The sequence below is a fragment of the Carcharodon carcharias genome, chromosome 12 (genome assembly GCF_017639515.1).
Source record: "Carcharodon carcharias isolate sCarCar2 chromosome 12, sCarCar2.pri, whole genome shotgun sequence".
Taxonomy (NCBI): domain Eukaryota; kingdom Metazoa; phylum Chordata; class Chondrichthyes; order Lamniformes; family Lamnidae; genus Carcharodon; species Carcharodon carcharias.
In genome coordinates, this window is record NC_054478.1 from 108,321,433 (window position 1) to 108,340,554 (window position 19,122).

The 19,122-nt window shown below is 43.3% G+C and overlaps 1 protein-coding gene across 3 annotated transcripts in view; it reads left to right on the top strand.

The window, feature by feature from the left end:
* The window catches only part of LOC121285011 (SPATS2-like protein), a 229,792-nt gene that overhangs the window by 77,625 nt on the left and 133,045 nt on the right, over positions 1 to 19,122 (top strand). Inside the window, exon 1 of one of the 3 annotated variants that reach the window (XM_041201085.1) lies at positions 16,692 to 16,736. The exons of the other annotated variants lie outside the window; for them this stretch is intronic. The gene's annotated coding sequence lies outside the window, so the exon portion shown is untranslated. Of the gene's footprint in view, positions 1 to 16,691; positions 16,737 to 19,122 lie in introns of those variants that run through there. 3 annotated transcript variants of the gene reach the window in all.

The following is a 19,122-nucleotide window of genomic DNA, read 5'->3' on the forward strand; positions in this document are numbered from 1 at the left end:
ATGAGATAAATAATTATATAAACTGTTTTGTATGTTAGTTGTGGGCTAAATGTTGTCCAGAAAACTGGGAAATTCCCCTACTCTTCAGTCTCCCCCTTCACTGTTTCTAAACTGTCAGACTGCTTGTCTGACGTCCTGCTCTTGATGAATAGAAATTTTCTCAAACTAAACATTGTGCTGCCCAAGCTATTGTCTTCAGTCTCTGCCAAATATTCTATTCACTGGCTACCAATTCCATCCCTCACCCTGGCAATTGTCTGAGGCTGAAGCAGACCATTCACATTAACCTTGCTGTTGTACTTGACCCTGAGATCATCAATCGAACATGGATTCTCACCATCACCAAGACCACCTGCTTCCAGCTCTAACATTGCTTGACTCCATCCCACCTCAGCTCATCTTCTGCTGAAGCCCTCATCCATGTTTTTTTTTACCTCTAGACTTGATATGCTAATGCTCTCCTGACCAGCCTCCCATCTTCCACCTTCCATAAGCTTGAGCTTGTTCAAAACATTGGTGCCCATATCGTAACTCCACCATAATCCTTTCACCCGTAACCCTTGTGCTGTCTGACCTACATTGGCTCCTTGTCCGGCATTACCTTGAATTTAAAAGCCTCATCCTTACTTTCAAATCCCTCCATACTCTATCTCTATAATCTCCTGTAACCCCTCAACCACCCAAGATCTCTGAGCTCCTCCAATTCCATTTTCTTGCACATCCCTGATGTAGTGCTGGAGATTTGTGCTCCAGTTCTAACCAGGCCTCAAGCAAAGCTGCTCCACCATAGCTACTGGTATCTATCCAACAAGATGGAAAATTGCCCAGGTAAGTCCTCTCTACAACAAAGCAGATCCAATCCAATTGGCCATTACAGCGACATCAGTCTATTCTCAATTATTAGCAAAGAGATGGAAGGTGTCATCGGCAGTGCTATTAGGCAGTACTTACTCACCAAACCTGCTTGCTGATGTTTAGTTTGGGTTCCATTAGAACTATTTGACTCCAGACCTCATGACAGACTTGGTCCAAACTTAGACAAAGGAGCTGAAATCCAGAGGTGAGTTGAGAGTGACAGTCCTTGACATCAGGCCAGCATTTGACTAAGTTGTGGCATCAAGGAGACCTGGCAAAATTGAAGTCAATGGGAATCAGGGGGAAATCTCTCCACTTGTTGGCTGTGCTTTTTGGAGTGCAATCATCTCAGCCCACAGACATTGCTACAACAGCTCCTCAGGGCAGTTTCCAAGACCCCATTAAAGTCAGAAGTGGAAATGTTTATTGATGATTACACAATGCTCAATTCCATTTATAATTCTTAAGATAAAGAAACAATGCCTGCATGCAATAAGACTTTGTTACAATCTGATAGCTTTTAAAAAGAAATCTGATAGCTTTTAAAAGAAAAGTTGAACTTTCAGTTAAAGCTAATAGAGATTTCACACTGTAAAACTTCCACCATGATAAGTGTCTAAAAAAGCACGTTTGACTAAACCCTATTTTTTTTGTTGGAAACTTATACCTTAAACTATGGAAAGGAATTACTCCACCAGGCCCTTCTCATTCTTTGCCCAAGCAGAATATGCCCTTCACAGCTATTCTTTACACTGTCCTAAACGTAGACATTGATTTTCCCAGAATTAACCCAAAGTGATTCTTAGCTCCTGAGGGTTTATTCCTGATCTTTTCTTGTCTCAGCTTGGTAATTTGAATTCTTAGAACTATCTTTACAGTCATGTTTTCTTTTCCTGAAGATTCTCCCTTTAGCCCAAGTTAGGCAACTCTTCCAGCCTCATTTTACCTCCTGATAAATTTGGTCTTTTCAACCTGAGAATGAGCTTCCACTTCCATTTCTGCACGACGAACCATAGAGACTTTTTTTGGCCTCCAGTTGCTCCCTCTCTCCCAGATCCAGGCAGACTCCAAACCACTGTCTGATATTCAGTGAAAGTCTGTAACCCGATAATTACAATGACTTCCTCTGCATCCTTCCCCATAGGAATATGTATTGAATTGGCCTTGTATCTAGGTAGAAATGCTAATTAGCTATCATGAGAGACCAACTCTCTTTCATCTTGGAACTAAGTGGACAGGTTAAAGCAAAACTGTTTACAATGAAACAGTCTCAATATTTTTCTGGGACTTTGAAGACTCGGTCTCCACTGTTAACACACAGGCTGCTGCCATCGTCTCCAAGTATAAATACCTTGCACCTTCTTCCCAGTAAAACAACGTAAACCTTCCTTTTGATTTCAATCAATCAAACCACCAGGCTTACTGTCAGGCAGACTTCAGAACATATCACATAACCTCTTTTATTTTATCTTAAATTTAAAGACACAATTCCAAAACATAACAATTTTAGAAGCCTCTTTACTATAACAAACTGGACAATATTCAGGCTTGGGCTGATAAGTGGCAAGTAACTTTTATGCCACAGGCAATGATTATTTCCAACAGGAGAGAATCTGAGTCCGTCCCTTTACATTTATATGATTGGTCAATCCCTCACCATCAATGTCCTGCAGGCTACCATTGACCAGAAACTGAAATGGACCAGCCATATGAATACTGTTGCTACCAAAGCAGGTTAGAGGATAGGAATTCCATGGTGAGTAACTCATCTCCTGACTCCCCAAAGCCTGTTCACAATCTGCAACATACAAGTCAGGAGTATGATGGAATACTCTCCACTTGCCTGGATCAGTGCAGCTCCCTAACGAGTGTCACTGTGGATGTACCGGTACCATACAGACTGCAACTATTCAAGAAGGTGGCTCACCACCATCTTCTCAAGGTTCATTAGGAATGGGCAACAAATGCCATCTTCGTCAGTGAAGCTCACACCCCATGGATATTGTTAAAAGGGCTGTACTGATTTATTTACTTCTTTAGTGCTCCTATTCTTTTAAGTTTGATTTAAAATTCTCCTCTGTTGTCACTGGTGTCATTGTTAGAACTATCTGAATTCACACCTGGAGTTGTATGGGCAAATTTATGAGCGAAGACTAGAAAATTGAATGCAATTGGCACAGGAGAGACAGGCAGATCTTAAAACAACTACATTAGAACTGACTAATGTTGGAAAGCATCTCCCAAGCCACAGGGGCCTCATATATATCAACAGATCTTTAGCATTACAAAAATGTTACCGAACTTTTAAACAAGAGCACTAGATTTTTTTTAAATTTGGTTATGTTCTTGTCAAGAAAAGTTTAACAAATCTTATTGTGATGTATTTGTAAAGACAGTCAACAAAGACACCAAAAATAACACATCAAATGTGAATGTCATCATAACCCAAATGTGACACATCTTCCCCTAGAAAAATGGCCTGCCAAATGTTTGTTCATGAGAGCGATGTCCTTTTGATATTATGAAATCACATAATCATTCTCTGTTTTTCTTTATTTTTGCATTTTTTTCCCAACCTGCTGTGCTGAGTTTTAATAACTTTTTTTCTAATTTTTCCCTCCAAGTTGTTCTCACTTGGTGCTTCACTCACTTCAGCCAAATGACCATTCTACATGTGTGAAACTAGGTAATTTACTATTCCCTATATTAATGCTATCTGTCTATCCCATTATTTTATGCACCGTGGTATTCCGCTCTAATATTCTTTCCTTGTTCCCAAACACCTACCAAGTTGGGAGAGCTTTAAACTTCTAAAAAGAATATTAGAGAGGTGCACAAAATACTGGGAGAGACAGATAGCACTAATATAGAAAATAGTAAGTTAATAGGTGGAGTTGGAGGAAGGGAGAAAACCATGGAGACTAAATCACGGTTACTGTGCATGTATGTAAATGCATGGAGTATAGTAAATAAGGTTGGGGAGCTACAGGCACAGAAATTGGAAATATGATGTTGTGGTGCTAACAGAGGCCTGGCTGAAAGAAGGGCAGAACTGGATGTTAAATATTCCTGGGTATAAGGTGTTCAGAGAAGATAGGAAAGGAAGGAAAGGAGGAGGGGTGGCAGTATTGGTTAAGGAAAGCATTGCAGTGCTGGAGAAAGAGGACATCCCAAAGTTGTTCAAGGGCAGGATCAATTTGGCTAGAGCTAAGGAACAAAAAGGGTACAATTACATTGCTCGGTGTAGTCAATAGATCACCAACTAGTGGGAAGCATGTTGGGGAACAACTGTGCAGGGAAATTATGAAGAGATGCAAACATTATAGACTAGTTATAATGGGGGACTTTAATTATCCGAATGTAGACTGGGAGAGTGGAAGTGTAAAAGACTGAGAAGAGCAAGCTTTCCTAGATTGTGCTGAGGAGAATTTTCTACAGCAGTACATGTCCAGCCCAACAAGAAAGGATGCATTGTTGGACCTGGTTCTTGGAAATGAGGTGGGACAAGAAGATCAAGTGTCAGTGGGGGAACACTTAGGAAACACTGATCATTGAATCGTAAGGTTAAGGGTGATGGTAGAAAAGGGCAATAGGCAATCAAAAGTAAGAATAATTATCTGGAGGAGAGCCGAGTTCAGTGGGGCAAGATCTGAGCTAGGCTGGGTAGGCTGGAATGAAAAGTTCGTGGGAGAAACTTTAGCTGAACCTTCAAAAAAGTATTGGTTCTGTCACAGTCAAGGTATATTCCCTCAAAAGAGAAAAGTAGGGAAAACAAATCCAGAACTCCCTGGATGAAAAAGGAGATATAAATTATGATAAAGAAGAAAAAGTGTGCTTTTGACAGGTGTCAGGTAGAAAATATAATTGAAAACCAAGAGGTTCAACAGAAGGTTCCGAGGGGAGGTGAAAAAGCATATTAGGGAAGCGAAGAGTGATTATGAGAAAGGACTGGCAGTCAACATAAAGGCGAATCACAAAATTTTCTATAGGCATATAAATAGTAAAAGGGTGGTAAAAGGAGGAGTAGGGCCAATTAGGGACCAACAAGAGGATTTACACATGGGGGCAGGGCATGGCTGAGATATTAAATGAATACTTTGCATCTGTCTTCACCAAGGAAGCAGATGCTACCCAGGCCATAGTGACACAGGAGGGAACTCTGTCACTAGAAGGGTTCAAAATTGATAAGGAGGAAGTGTAGGATAAACTGTGGGTACTTAAAGTTGACAAGGCACTGGGACCAGATGAGGTGCATCCAAGGATACTGAGGGAAGTGAGAATGGAAATTGTAGGGGCACTAGCCATAATCTTTCACTCTTCCCTTGACTCAGGGGTGGTGTCAGAGAACTGGACCACGTAATGCAAAACATTACGCCCTTGTTCAAAAAAGGTTGTAAGGACAAGCCCAGCAATTACAGACCAGCCAGTTTAACTTCAGTGGTGGAGAAGCTTCAGGAAACAATTATTTGGGATAGAATTAGTAGTCACATGGAAAAATATGGGTTGTTTATGAAGAGCCAGCATGGTTTTCTGAAGAAGAAATTGTGTTTATCTAACTTGCTGGAGTTTTTTGAAGAGGTAACAGAGAGGTTTGATGAGGGTAATGCTGTTGATGTGGTGTACATGGACTTTCAAAAGGCATTTAATATAGTGCCACACAACAGGCTTGTGAGAAAAATTATTGCGCATGGAATAAAAAGGACAGTAGCAATGTGATTCAAAGTTGGCTGAGTAATAAGAAACAGAGAGTAATGATTGCCAATGGGTATTTTTTGGATGGAGGAAGGTTTGTAGTGGAGTTTCCCAGGGGTTGGTATTGGGCCCTTTGCTTTTCCTGATATATATCAATGATCTAGATCTTGGTGTGCAGAGGACAATTTCAAAGTTTGCAGATGATACAAAACTTGGAAGCATTGTAAACTGTGAGGAGGACAGTGTAGAACTTCAAAAGGACATAGACAAGTTTGTGGAGTGAGCAGATGAAGTTAAATGCAGAGAAATGTGAGGCAATGCATTTTAGTAGGAAGAATATGGAGATGCAGTATAAAGTAAGCATTATAATTCTTAAGGGGGTGCAGGAGCAGAGGGACCGGGATGTACATGCATAGATCATTGAAGGTGACAGGACAGGTGGAGAGAGCAGTTAATAAGGCATCCTGGGCTTTATTAATAGGAGCATAGAGTACAAGAATAAGAAGGTTATGCTGAATTTATATAAGACACTAGTTAGATCTTAGCTGGAGTATTGTGTACAGTTCTGGGTGCCACATTATCAGAAGAATGTGAACGCATTGGAGAGAGTGCAGAAGAGGTTTACAAGTATGGTTCCAGGGATAAGAAACTTCAGTTATGAAGATAGATTGGAGAAATTGGGACTGTTCTCCTTGGAGAGGAGGCTAAGAGGAGATTTGATTGAGATGTTCAAAATCATGAGGGTTCAAAATCATCTGCTACCTATCTGCCCACTCCACCAATTTGTCTTTGCACTTTTGAAGTTCTACATTTTCCTCCTCACAGATTATAATTTGTCCAAGTTTCTTATCATCCACAAACTTTGAAATTGTCCACTGCACACCAAGATCTAGATCATGAGTGTACATCAGGAAAAGCAAGGGTCCCAATACCGACCCCTGGGGAACCCCACTACAAACCTTCTTCCACCCAAAAAGTATCCATTAATCATTATTCTCTGTATAGAGTAGATAGGGAGAAACTGTTCCCGCTCGTAAAAGGATCGCGAATGAGTGGACGCAAATTTAAAGTGATTTGCAAAAGAAACAAATGCATGTGAGGAAAAATTTCTTCACACAGCAAGTGATTCGGGTTTGGGATGCACTGCCTGGAAAAGTGGTGGAGGCAGGTTCAATCGAGGCATTCAAGAGGGCATTAGGTGATTATTTGCATAGAAACAATGTGCAAAGTTATGGGGAAAAGGCAGGAAAAAGGTAGGTTTCCTATTACTCCGCCAATTTTGTATCCATGTTTCTAGTATCCCATTTATTCCAGGGGAGGTGTTGGGTGTTCTTGAACCTACTGAAGCCCCTAAGTAGACAATTAGCGGTCATTTATAAGGATCTCATCCCATCCCCACTTGTATTTTACCCATGGTTGGGGGGAGGCCCATGTCTTGCAAGAAGCCCGGCAGCTTTAGCTGAGCAGGCTGGTGCCAGGCACAGGAGGGATCTCCTTTGCGGGTCCCCTGGGCCCATCAGGAGGGGACCCCCCTCAAGGTTATCCCCCCTTTAACCCACCCTCTGGCCTCTTGAAACTCCCACTCCTTTCAGCCCTCACTCCCCCTCTTGGAGAGCTCTGACCCAGGACTTAGCTGGACTCAAACAAAAACAGAAAATGCTGGAAAAACTCATCGGGTCTAACAGCATCTGTGGAGAGAAAAACAGGGTTAACTTTTCGAGTCTGTATGACTCTTCTTCAGAGCTAAAGAGAAATAAAAATGTTATGAAATTTACACTGTTTAAGGGAGTAATGCAGGTGGAGCTAGATGAAGGCCAGTGATAGGTGGGTACAAAGGAGCAATTGACAAAGATGTCATGAACAAAAGGACAAAGGGAATGCTAATGGTAGTGTTGAGGGCTAAAGGAGGTGCTGATAGTGGCATAAGGTAAGAAAGTAGAATGTGATAATAGCAGGACAAGGGTAAGCACTCTGGAAAGAACAACATGAACAAGTGACAGATGGCCCTTGTGGGGGTGGGGTGGTGGGAGGGGATGGTGGTGGGGAAACAAGATGGAAAATAGGATGAAAGGTGGGGATAAAACAATGAGCAAATTTTAAAAAATGAAAATAAATAAAAGTAAAAATAAGTGGATAAAAAATGAAAAATAAAAAAATAAAAATGAATATTGTAAAAAGGAGATATAAAAGGGGTGAGGATGGAGGAGAGAGTTCATGATCTGGAGTTGCTGAACTCAATGTTAAGTCGGGAAGGCTGTAAAGTGCCTAATCGGAAGATGAGGTGCTGTTCCTCCAGTTTGCGTTGGGCTTCACTGGAACATTGCAGCAGGCCAAGGACGGACATGTGTGCATGAGAACAGGATGCACTTGCACCTCCTTCAATTTGGTGTACTGAATTCGCTGCTCCCAATGCAGTCGCCTCTACATTGGAGAAACCAAACACAGAATGGGTGACCGCTTTGCGGAGCACCTTCGGTCTGTCCACAAGTATGACCCAGACCTTCCTGTTGCTTGCCATTTCAACACACTATCGTTGAAATGTGTTTGAAAAAAATACTTGAAGAAAAAAATTTGCAAGGATTTGGGAAATAATAGTGGAGTGGGACTAATTGGATTCCTCTGCAAAAGATGTAGCATGGGTTCGATAGACTGAGTGACCTTCTGTTACACTGAACCATTCAACGGGCTGGATTTTATGGTGCACCATGGTCCCCACCACTGCACCCCCCTTCCCCCACAATCCCAGCGGCTGCCCTTCAGCAATTTAACACTGGGAACTTACCCAATTCCCTATTGAATCTGTATCCACCACCCTATCAAACAATGCATTCAAAGTCCTAACCACTTATTGTGTAAAAACAGTTTTTCCTCATGGCACCTTTGACCCTTTTGCCAATCACCTTAAACCTGTGCCCTCTGGTTATTGACCCAACAGCCATTGGAAACAGTTTCTCTTTATTTACTCTACCTAAACCAATCATGATTTTAAAAACCTCTATCAAATCTCCTCTTCACTTTCTGTGCACTTTCTCAGACAACGTTAGCTTCTCCAATCTATCCGCATAATGGTAATCACTCATCCTTGGAATAATTCTGGTAAATCTCTTCTTTTCCCTCTACTAAATCTTCACATCCTTCCGAAAGTATAGTGCCCAGAATTGGACATAATGCTCCCGTTGGTGTTTTATATAGGTTTAGCATATAGGTCCTGCCATTTGTACTCTATACTTTTATTTATAAAACCCAGGATCTCATATGCTATATTAACCTGTCTTGCCACCTTTAAAGGTCTATGCACAAGCATCCCCGGGTGTCTATGTTCTTTCACCCCTTTTAGAATTGTACCTTTTAGCTTGTATTGTTTCTCCTCAGTTTCCCCACTGAAATGTATCACCTCATACTTTGCTGCATTAAACCTCACCTGCCATGTGTCCAACCATTGCACAGGTCTGTCTATGCCCTCTTACTATTGCAGTATCAACAGCCCGCGTATGTGTGGCTTAATACGTTCAATTACTGAGTCATCAAAGGAGTATCTAAGAGATTTTTATTAAAAATTAAAGTCAGAGCTGGAGTGGAGGGATAATAGAGGAGGTATAATGTCCTGCATACAGCAAGACCTAGACACCATTCAGACTAGGGCTGGTAAGCAGCAAGTAACATTCATGCCATACAAATCCCAGGCAATGACCACCTCCAACAAGGGAGAGTCTAATCACTTTCCTTTGATATTCAACAGAATAACCATTACTGAGTCCCTCACCAATATTCAGGGGGTTACTATTGACCAGAAACTTAACTGGATCAGGCACATAAATACTTTGGCTACAAGAGTATGTCAGAGGTTGACAATACAGAGAAACTCACCTCCGGACTCCCCAAAGCCTGTCACCATCTACAAGGCACAAGTCAGGAGTGCGATGGAAGTTCTCCACTCGCTTGGATGAATGCGCTCCAATAACACTCAAGAGGCTCAGCAGCATCCAGGACAAAGCAGCCAGCTTGATTGGCATCCTTTAAGCACCACCTTAAAAATTCACTCCCTTCACCACTGACGCACAATGGCAGTCATGTGTACCATCTACAAGATGCACAGCAACAACTTGCCAAGACTCTTTTGACAACATCTTCAAAATCTGTGATCTTTACCATCTGGAAGAACAAGGACAGCACATGCAATGTTATAACAGCACCTGCAAGTTCCTCTCCAAGTCACGCACCATCCTGTCTTTGAACTATATCACCATTCCTTCATCATATCGGGTCAAAATCCTGAAACACCCTCCCTCACAGCACTGTGGGTGTACCCACACCCCATGGACTGCTGCAGTTCAAGAAGGTGCTTAACCCCACCTACTCAAGGGTAACTCAGGATGGGCAATAAATGTTGGCCTTGCCAGTAGTGCCCACATGGATAAATAAAGATACAAAAATCCTCCCATACTGTGGCATCACTGTGACTGGCATGCCACATGCTAGCAGTACGATCTCCTTGTGCTGCTTTCAGTGAGGACGCTGGAACTAGGCTGCTGTCCCTGTGCAATTAGTTCCCAGCAGCCACATTACAAGTATTCACAGTTTAGAAATACGTCAAGGCCATAATCTGATGTCAATAATTCTTTCTGCTTCTCATAATGAAAACTGCATACTCTGAAGAAAAGATTGTTTTAGTGATTGTTTGTATCAGGCTTTATTGATCTCTTTTTGAAGTGCTGTATCGCAGCTTTTGAAAGCAAATCATAGCAACCTTGATCCTGTGTACCCTGTGAACACAACTAAAGCAGGTCTTGCTGCGTTCAGTTAAAACCTCAGGGAATGGACTGACCATGCTGAGTTTATACAGGCAATAGTAGGTTATACATGAGAAACCTGGTTCGCCCAGTTACATTGTATTATGGGCCTGGGCTCTCCAATACATGTTGGATAAGATTAAAATTTCTCATGGCAGATTAGTGGTGATAAAATTGTACAAGTGTGATCATCAGGAAGGAATTAACGTGGGCAGCATTTCCATTACTGCGACAATTACGGACAATCTCACTCAGAAATGTTGTGGAAAATTAAAACTGTTATACTTAGGCTGTTGCAGTTGTTGGGGGAGCTTTCTCTGTATTTAGAATTATTATACCTGACCAGGAAGAGATTGATGCTAATATTTGGGGCTGGATCTTTAATCCGAGGTTGGGAGCTGATGCCCACATCATTTCTGGGTCCTGATCTTTCGCCGCATCTGCATTGCTCACATGGTGTTATTTTGTTATGCCAAACCCCTAATTGGGCCAGAAGCGAGTTTTGGTGCCCAATTAGTGACACTAGATGGTGTCTGAAGACAGAAACTGGCTCTGGACGGCAAATCTCAAAGGCAGACAGCAGCTATGACTGGGTCATCAGCCTAACAGACCAAACGAGTGTCCAGATGGGCAGTCATAGTCCTGATCCATTCTGCTCAAGCATTAGCAACTTTGTGCCACTGCTTAAGCGCAGCAATACAGAGCATTGTGCTCCAAACAGTTGTGTACTGACATATCCCAGACCATTCACTTTTTCCGTTTTCAGCTTTGAAAATTCTGTAGTGTCCTTCTCCAGCCCGTAAACAAGACCTTCAAGGAGCTTGACAGGAAGTTAATTGGAGGCGAGTGAGTTGTTGGCGCCCCCCCCCTGTCCCCGCTTTGGCATCAGAAGACTGACACACCATTGAAAATGACATCCTGGGTATCTGAAGTGGCAGAGAATTCCATTTCTTAGTGCTAACATCTATTACTTTGAGAGCAATATTCATTAAAAATAGAACTAGAAAATACTGGAAATAATCAGTTGGCCAGGCAACATCTGTGGAGGGATAGTAAGAGTTAAAGGGCTGAATTTTCATTTCAGGGTGGGAAACAGGATTCGGATCTGCTCCTCGGTCCTGAACTCCCACAAACAGTCACGAAACTGTAATTTTGGCTGGGACACCCGATTAACTTGCGTGGTGATAGGTTCACCATCCAATTATGGGCAACAGGAGGACTCTTGGAGCTGGAAGGCCAATCAAATACCTTCCAGCTTGAGAGGAGCAGCAGACTACAGTAAAAGGTGATAGGGTGCATTTACATGAATGTACCCTCTCATCAACTTAATTGCAAATGCAAATAAAAATAGAAAAAGCAGCCAGCAATCATTGTGGGGGGTTTGTGGGGTGGCTGTCAGGGGGGCACTTTAGGCACCCTGGTTTTCTGTAGACACCCTAGTTTGCCACTGGACACATGCCTTCAGGTGGTTAAACTCTCCCTGTCACAAAAGGAAACTGGAGGCCAACTGAAAATCCCAGTTAGGCTCTTTAACTGCCTTTAACAAGGCTCTTAATGAGCCTATTTGACCACCGAGAGGTTGGGAAATGGGGACTTTGTGGTAATGTCACTAAACTAGTAATCCAGAGGCCTAGGCTAATGCCCTGGGGACATGAGTTTGAATCCCACAATGGCAGCTGGTGGAATTTAAATTCAATGAGTAAATCTGGAGTACAAAGCTAATCTGATAAATGGTGACCATGACAGATTGTTGTAAAAACCCATCTGGTTCACTAATGTTCTTTAGGGAAGGAAATCCCTTACCAGATCTGGCCTACACGTGACTCCAGATCCACATCAATGTGGTTGATTCTTAAATGGCCTCTGAAATGGCCTAGGGCATTCAGTTCAAGGGCATTTAGCGAAGGGCAACAAATGCTGGCCTTGCCAGCAACGGCCACATCCCATGAAAGAATAATTTTAAAAAATGCTTCATGGGGTTGGTCAGCCCTGTCAAACCCCAAACTTGCCTCAGCCATATTGGCTGGTGCCAGGAATAGGATTGGGAAACCAGCATCCTTTCCAGCATGGAAGTGATGGCCAACTCCATGATAATACTTGAGGATCCTATGTGCTGCAGTAACTATTGACTGAAGTCTCAGATTCTATCACAGCACAGCCAGAATTTCCATTGTAATCAGACAGAAAACTATCCACTTAAATGCATACATTGAAAAGGCTCCATCTTCTAACTCCTGATGCTGAAGAACTCTTTCAGCACAGGAGTCCTCGCAGGGAGCAGCAAAAGAGAAGCCATGCCCCTTTTTTACAGCACTCGCTGCTGTAGGACAAGTTTAAATGTCCACTATGACTGTCAGTGAATGGGAGAGTGGATGAATGTTAATGAATGGATAGGGTGGTAGTGTGGATAGGTGGATGAGGTAAGTGGGTAAGTGGGTAGGGAGGCAGTTGGGTGAAGTAGTAGGGTGGCTGGGTGAGTGGGGTGACGGGTGGGTAGGGTGGCCAGTAGGCAAAGTGGCAGGGTGGCAGATGGGTGGAGTGGCATGTGGGTAGGGGACAGGAGGGTGAGGTGCTAGGGTGGCAGGTGGGTGAGGCTGGCAAGGTTGGGTGAGTGGATAGGTAGGTTGGGGGTAGTTGGGCCAGGGGACAATTGGGATGTCAGGGGGCAGAGGGTGAGTAGGGTGATGGGGCTAGTCAGTTCAGGTCGGGGAGGCGTTGTTTGTTTGGGGGGTAGTCAGGGCGTCGGAAGGAGTTGGGAGGTGGGAGCTAGTCAGGTCGGTACAGCAGGTGTTGGGAAATCAGGTGGTGGGGGCTGGGCAGATCGAGTCAGTGGAGCCAGGTGGCAGGGGCTGGTCAGGTCGGGTCGGACAGTCGGATGGTGGGGGCTGGTCAGGTCGTAGAAACATAGAAATGTGGAAAATAGGAGCAGGAGTAGGCCATCCAGCCCTTCGAGCCTGTTCCACCATTCATTATGATCATGGCTGATCATCCAGCTCAACAGCCTGCTCCCGCTTTCTCCCCATATCCTTTGATCCCTTTCAGCCTAAGAGGTATGTCTAAATCCTTCTTGAAAACATACAATGTTTTGGCCTCAACTACTTTCTGTGGTAGCGAATTCCACAGGCTCACCACTCATTGGATGAAGAAATTTCTCCTCATCTCAGTCCTAAATGGTTGACCCCGTATCCTCAGGCTGTGACCCCTGGTTCTGGACTCCCCCACCATCGGGAACATCCTCCTGCATCTACCCTGTCTAGTCCTGTTAGAATTTTATAGGTTTCTATGAGATCCCCCCTCATTCTTCTGAACTCCAGTGAATATAATCCTAACTGACTCAATCTCTCCTCATTTGTTAGTCCCGCCATCCCAGGAATCAGTCTGGTAAACCTTCGCTGCACTCCCTCTATAGCAAGTACATCCTTCCTCAGATAAGGAGACCAAAACTGCTCACAATATTCCAGGTGTGGTCTCACCAAGGCCCTGTATAATTGCAGCAAGACATCCCTGCTCCTGTACTCGAGTCCTCTCGCTATGAAGGCCAACATGGCATTTGCCTTCTTTACCACCTGCTGCACCTGCATGCTTACCTTCAGCGACTGGTGTATGAGGACACCCAGGTCTCGTTGCATATTCCCCTCTCTCAATTTATAGCCATTCAGATAATAATCTGCTTTCCTGTTTTTGCTACCAAAGTGGATAACCTCACAATTATCCACATTATACTGCATCTGCTGTGCATTTGCCCACTCACTCAGCTGGTCCAAATCACCCTGAAGCATCTCTTCATCCTCCTCACAGCTCACCCTCCCACCCAGCTTTGTGTCATCTGCAAACTTAGAGGTATTACATTTAGTTCCCTCATCTAAATCATTAATATATACTGTGAATAGCTGGGGTCCCAGCACCAATCTCTGCGGTACTCCATTAGTTACTGCCTGCCATTCAGAAAAAGACCTGTTTATTCCTACTCTTTGTTTCCTGTCTGCCAACCAGTTTTCTATCCATCTCAATACACTACCTCCAATCCCATGAGCTTTAATTTTATACGTTAATCTCTTATGTGGGATTTTGTCGAAAGGCTTCTGAAAGTCCAAATAAACCACATCCACTAGCTCCCCCTCATCAACTCTACTAGTCACATCCTCAAAAAATTCCAATAGATTTGTCAAGCATGATTTCCCTTTCGTAAATCCATGCTGACTCTGTCCAATTCTCCCACTGTTTTCCAAATATTCAGCTATTAAATCTTTTATAATAGAGTCTAGAATTTTCCAATATCGAGTCAGAGAGTCGCTTGCTGGGGGCTAGTCAGGTCGGCTTGGGGGAGTCGGGTGCTGGGGGGTAGTCCAGGTTGGGTCGGGGAGCCAGGTGGGGGAGATAGTCAGGTCGGCTCGGTGGGGGGAATCGGGTGGTTGGGCAGGGTAGGCAGGTTGAGATGGAGGGAGTGGGCACTTAAAGGGAGAGTCGGGTAAGTCAGTTGTGTAGTTACCAATGTGTTAGACTTGGATTTTTCCATCTAACATTTCCTGGGTATGTATTCAGATGAGTAAGTAGGAACTGTCTGACGCCTCCAACTCTAACACAGATTGGAGACTCTTTCCCATGGTGCCAGGGAGCAGGGGAATGGCCCACCAGAAGTTCAAACTTCCCAGGCAATCCGAGTGAGTCGGTGCATCAGGACTTCCACAGGGTCCTGAGGTGCATCTTGGGTCATATGTCTGGTCTTTGAATTCTGAGCCATGATGTTTTTGGTGGCTCCAGGGTTTTATTTCGATACCCGTTATCCCCGCATGTTGAGGTGGCAAGTGGGGGGGTGGGGTGGGGGGCATAGTCATCAACTGGGCATTAAAGAGTTATTCCTTATCTCCAATAAACTAGTCTTTGCTTGTTCTTGAAGGCATGAAGAAGGGCAGGAATGGCAGACTGTCTTCAAGTGAAGCCAGGAGATCCGGCATCCAGCAATTTCATGTTCTGTGCATGGTCACACACCAACTGCGCACTCATTGAATTGCAGCCCTAGCAGTATCTATACCTCTCCGCATTGACTGGGGGGCCTGCAGAGCCACATGTATGTAGTTCAAGGTTCCTGCAGTATTGGAAATGCCTCTATCCTGACAAAGCTACATGCCTTCTCATCCTGTTTGTCCCTTCTTAGACAGAATATGATGTAGTCACCTCTCTCTACATATATGGCCTCCATCAGCTCCCAGATGCAGCGATGAACACCACATTGGAAAATATATTGGATATGTCATCTGCTTCTGCCTGTAAAGATCTGGACACATAAGCGTTCTATGCCATTATGACCTTTACAGCCACTGGCTTTGCCATCCATGTCCTGGTATGAAGTTTCAGGTCATGTTGAAGGAAGTGGCACAGTTCTGATACCATCTCCTTTTGAATCTTTTGAGTCACCACAGCCATCGCTGGCTGAGTAGGAAGAATGAGAAGTGCTCTTGGAAAACCCATTGTGGGTAGGGCCTTCTCTGGAGAGCCTTCCTCCTCCTGATCATATTATGTCCCTCTCTGCAGCCTTTACTCCATTCCTCTGTCATGTGGCAGATGGACTGCAACGACAGCTCGATACCTCTTGCAGTCTTAAGTAACCAAATCCTTTGCTTTTCCTAGATATCCCACACCGTTCTTGGCCCTTTTCCAACATATAATCAAAGCATGTAGCTTTCTCTGGCAGCAAATTGTAGAGAAAGTCATTCACACTGGTTTTCTGTTCCTGATTCAAAATCAATGGATAGGAAAATTAGGTAGAATGTATGATAGGTGATCGATCCACAAATGCCAGCTTTCTGCCTGAGACCAAATTAAAAATTACTTTATTGTCGTTGAATGAAGGAAACTTAATAGCAGTGCTGGTTGTAGTAATGGGTGAAGTTACTGAAGTTTGCATTAGTACTGTTCCAAAGGGGTTCTTCATTCCAATGGCCCACAGCACGGAATCAGCAACATTCTACTGCCTTCTTGGATCTTCACGGTTTTTCCTGAGTCCTCTTTACTTAAAGTCTGCTAACTGTAGCCCTTGTCCTGCTTGGAGCTTGTTTCTCTACTCCTGTCTTTTTTTTCTTAATTTAACTGGGACCTGTCTCTGATCCTCTTTCTTTCCCCTACCTGGGACTTCCTTTGGGACCTTTCCCTGTCCCCTCCCCTTTTGGGACCTCGCCCTGTCTCCTGCTAGGACAAGCCTTCAATGGTACGCTGTCCCTGGTCACATGACCTTGGTTTTTGTGCCTTTTTTTTCTGTGCAGGCATGCTGGGCCTGTCCTCAACCCGAAGAACTTACACTGCTGAATTGCAGATGTGCAGCCTGCTCCCGGTCTATGCATGCGCAGAAACTCCAAGGTCTGCTGGGACTTGGAGTCCCTGATCCCAGCTCTCAACTCCAAGGTAAATCTGGCTTTCATAACAATCAGCCAGAGTCAACATGTTTTTGTGAAAGGGAAACCATGTTTGACTAATTTATTGGAATCCTTTGAGGAAGTAACAAGCAACACTGATAAAAGGGAACCTGTGGATGTGCTGTACTTCGAGTTCCAGAAGGCATTTGACAAAGCTCCACATCAAAGGTTACTACACAAAATAAGAGCTCATGGTGCCGGGGTAACATATTACTATGGATAGAGGATTGTTTACCTAACAGGAAACAGACAGTAAGCATAAATGGGTTATTTTCAGCTTGGTAAGATGTGATGAGTGGAGTATAACGGGGATCAAGGCTAGGGCCTCAACTATTTACAATTTTTCTCAATGACTTGGATGAAGGGACCAAATATATGGTTACTAAATTTGATGATGACACAAAAATAGAAAGGAAAGTAAGCTGTGAAGAAAACATAAGGCATCTACAAAGGGATATAGATAGGTTAAGTGAGTGGACAAAAAATTGACAGATGAAGTATAATGTGGGAAAATGTGAACTTTTCTCTTTGGCAGGAAGAACAGGAAAGCAGCATATTATGTAAATGAAGAGAAATTGTGGAACTCTGAGGTACAGAGGGATCTAGGTGTCCTGGTACATGAATCACAACAAGTTAGTATGCTTGTACAGCAAGTGATTAGGAAGACAAATGGTATGTTGTCATTTATTGCAAGGGGAATGGAATGTAAAAGTAGGCATGTTTTGCAGCAGTTGTACAGGGTGTTCATGAGACCACATCTGGAGTACTTAATACTGTGTCTCCTCATTTAAGAAAGGACATAAATGCATTAGAAGCAGTTCAGAGAAGGTTCACTCAACTGACACCTGGGATGGGAGGTTATCTTTTGAGTTTGGACAGGCTGAGCCTGTGTTCATTAGAGTTTAGAAGAATGAGAGGTGATCTTATTGAATAACATATATGATCTGAGGGTAATTGACAGGATGGATGCTGAAAGGATGTTTCCCCTTTTGGGAGAGACTAAAACTAGGAGACACAGTTTAAAAATAAGGAGTCTCCCATTTATCATGGAGATGAGGAAAAATCTTTTTGTGAGTCTTTGGAATTCTTCCTCAGAGAGCAGTGGAGGCAGGGTCAGTGAATGTTTTTAAGTCAGAGGTAGATAGATTCTTGACTAACAAGAGAATCAGAGGTTACCAGGGTTAGGCGGAATGTGGAGTTGAAGCCACAATCAGATCAGCCATGATCGTACTGAATGGTGGAGCAGGCTCAGGGGGCTGAATGGTCTACTTCTGCTCCTAATTCATATGTTTGTATGTTTGAATGAAAGCCTTTACTGTTGTTAGATGTGCAGCTGTTTGGACATAATTAAAGGAGACAGTATTGACAGTATTCTACAGTTCTTTATTAATATTGTAATTCCAACGGAGTGATATTTCTCAACTCAGTAAAAATTTCTCAGACCTGCCTATGGTGTGACTGTCATATCAAATTCCAAAATATTGAATATTGAATTGCATATTCTGTTGAACCAGGAATTAAAAATATTGTTTCATTCCATAGAAATGAAAGGGTTGAGACCGCAATATAATTTCAGACAGGCATAGAGCCAGTTTGTTGGAGAGAGGATGAATCCAGAGATGGAAGAAATATTTAGGTGATAAATAAATGCTAATAGGATAACATAAGATCCTATAACCATGGGTCTAATATGCAAGTGAAGATTCATGGGTCTAAAAGGAGGGCAATGCTGTCCTAGTGTCCTAACTGTCATATTCTATTTTATATTGTATTACATTAAAATTCAGAAGAGCTTGGTTTGATTGTACAATCATCTCAAATTGTCTTAATGTAACCCAATTTGATGTAGAAACAAAGGCATGGAGTTTAGCTTGGCTAAGCATTCCCTGCAGGAATGCTGATGTGAAATTGGGAAGCCCAGAAAAACAGATTTCCCAATTTTTTTTGTTGATTTTCCTGCCCACAGCCAGCCTGATTGATAGGATCCTGGATGGGGTAGTCAAACTGAGTAGGAAGCAGTTAGGTATAGTTGGGGAGAAGGGGGAGGAGGTCAGTTTTCTTGAGGGGAGTGTGAGTATCTAGATCATGGGGGTGTGGCCCCAATTTTGGCCTTGGAAGTGGTTCCGATAGTGGTTTGAGGGTCTGATGGCAGTTGGGAGGAGTGAGAGCAAGCTTACAGATTGCAAGGGTTTGAAAGTTTACTGGGCAGCTTGTTGGGCCTGAAGTAAACATGTTGCCCGTCTGGCCCACAAGCAGTGCTGTAAAGGTACTTACCTCATGGGTTCAGCCCTTCTTGCTTCCTTTCACTTGTTGGGTTTCCCAAGGCCTAGGAAATACTGCCAACATGAGTTTAAAATAGAATGTTTTTTAAAATG